This window comes from Plasmopara halstedii (genome assembly GCF_900000015.1).
Source record: "Plasmopara halstedii genome assembly, contig: Scaffold_437, whole genome shotgun sequence".
Lineage (NCBI taxonomy): Eukaryota > Oomycota > Peronosporomycetes > Peronosporales > Peronosporaceae > Plasmopara > Plasmopara halstedii.
The window spans coordinates 275,084-277,933 of NW_020187357.1; positions in this window are offsets into that span (position 1 = coordinate 275,084).

Consider the following 2,850-nt stretch of genomic DNA (forward strand, 5'->3'; position numbering starts at 1 on the left):
GGTTGGAATTTGCATTCCAACCAAGTCATGCCGACTTGAAATAGAAATCGGCATTTAATGCCACATTCACCACCTCTTCAAATGAGGTCGAATACACACGGAAGACTTCCATTCTGGCCACACCAGTGCGAAGGCCTTCCATAAACATGGTCACTGTGACCGCCTTCGGGAGGGAATCTGCTGCCATCCAGGCAATGAGATTTCGCATCTCTTGGACAAAGTCCATCAATTTCTTGTTGCCCTATCGGGCGGCAAGGAAACGCGATCACGCGATACGCCAGATTAGGCGGCGAACACTCTCGAAAGATCTGCAATTTCAGCTCCACCCAGGAGAGAAACGCACCGAAGTGCCGCACGTCAGTGCTTATTCTCGCGCTCGACCACCGAGCTTGGAGATGGCTAACGCCACGCGCTGTTGCTCGGTTTGGAGCATGGCGGATGCGATGGCCATCTCGATCTCTCTCACCCAAAGTAGGAGATTCTCTCTATCATTCCCTCAAAGACCTTAACGTTCACCATGAGCGACTTATGTCGGGGGAGGTCATCCGTTACTGACGATGGCGTCATAGATGTAAACGATACAGACATCTTCTGCAGCAAGTGCTTTAGCAGCGCGTTTTCGTAAGTCGAAAACGCCACTAGACGCGCACCGATTGCCTCGGGGCCTTGTGTTACAAGGTGTTGCACGTCCTCAGGGCCAAGCAAGGACATCAGCTTGTTAAGCTCGTCCTGCATGCCCTTGGGCAAAGAGGAAAATTGTTTCATCCTCGCAGGGGATCACTTTAAACGACTCAGGTGTAGATTGACTACAAGTGCTACCAAAGCAGCTGGGCTGCCGTAGCAAAAATTTTTGAGGAAACGTACTTTAGGTCACCGACCTTTCATTGATTATAAGAACCAAGTATGAGTTAGCGAGTCGCAATCCGCTTACTCCAAGAATAATTATTGCCTTCCTTAGGCTAATTGGCTCTTCGCTTTAATACCAAACTGATTTTGATTTACTTTTATCCTTATTTAAAGAGTTTGGATCTTCCTCAATATACTAAATATATATAGTAAAACCTAAATACATGCATAACTACTGTACCTAACCACATACCGTATCCTTGTTTGGGTGCAGTCACACCATGCTCATCTCGTGCGACACACAGCCCTGTTACCAGGCTACGTATTACCCCGTTGCGTATTTATTGGCTACCGACAATTCATGTCAGCGAAATACTTTGCCGCGAAACAGCCTGGCTTGACCCTCACCAGTCATGTTATCCTGGATAGCAGAAAGTAGGCCATCTTGCTCAGAAGAGAAGATACCTGTATTACCGAACGCATCTTCGAAGAAAGCCGAAAATTTGTCTATACCGATGGAGTACTAGTGCTCCACCAGGACCGACTATTTAATTAAGGCGCCACCGCATTCAGAGATTGTTTAACTTGTTGATATAATTCATAACTGCTGAAATAATGTCATACGTTTACATATGTGCTTACCCACTCACATATACCGGGCGACCAATACATAGGCTTACTGAACAGAATGCTAATCCTTCTGGGTTGGGGTAAATCGTGTCTTGTACAGCAATATTTCTTGATAAGCACTCACTGAATATTAGTGCTGTAAGAACAGCAAGCCTGGGGATAAGACATAGTGCGAGCGTGCACTTTGATAAAGCGACATTTGAACTCTCAATCATTTGCATATTACAGCATTAAGCTGCGTAGCACATGCTACGTCTGACCAGTACGCCATACGTATCGCTTCATTATTATCATTGTGACATTCGACAACGCATTTTCATGGCGACACGAAAGCGCACTCGCCGCCACATTAAGCCGACATAGCTTATAACTTACCACAGAGGTATACTTGACAGGGTAGGCTAATCACCCTGACATTATACGCGAGATATGCGGTGACGAAGTTGCTGTGCGCAACGTAACATGATCTATGTACGATACAATCGGCTTAGAGCCACGCAGATGTACCTTGAACTTGACGAGAGCATACTTCATTACAAGCAGATTTTGTTGAGAGCTCATACTTCTTATGTGACGCGTTAAGATGGCAAGACCAATATTTAATTACGCGTTCATTCCGATTTGCGCTCGATTAGAATTATCCGCAATGAATGGCAAAGGTATCAATGGCTAAAGTGTCACAGGCGACGTGAAATTCACCTTCCGGATTCGAATAAACCGATTGAGTCAACCATGGGGCTTTATTACACGGACTTGATGATTTGCACTCTGAACATGTTCTTAAGAGGACTGGCCAGGGGCTATGCAATGTCATTTAATTTGCGATAGGAATTATCAAGGCAGAGCCACGTTCCTCGACACGCTTTAGGTCAGAGGTTCATAGCAATGATGGCTTTGATCTTAGCTGAAATTGCCGCGGACTATAAGCATCGCAGAAACGAATATTGTCGGCGCCTAAGCCATAATTCTTGATGTTGGTGAATAGAAAATCAAAGAACATACACTTGAGCACTGCGCGCAAATTCCGTTCATTGTTGTGCTCATCCGACTCCTTGATACCCGAACGAATTGGACGAATACACCACCAAATGAAAATTTGCTCATGCACGATGTGGCTTTAACAGATGCGTTGCAGGACGATTTAATGTCTTTAGCGCTTTACTTCAATTATTCACCGTCTATGCGAACAGCATTTGACTACGTCCAGCGCAGTTGAAAAAGTGCAATCGACCGTGCTGTTCAGCAGCACGTCCCTGTAAAAGTATGCGCTTGTATCAGAAAGGTTACTATATTAATACTTTGCACGAATTAGAGCTTTCCAAGCAATTAACTATTTTCCACCAACCCCGCTTCATGCCTCGTGCAGCGGGGCTG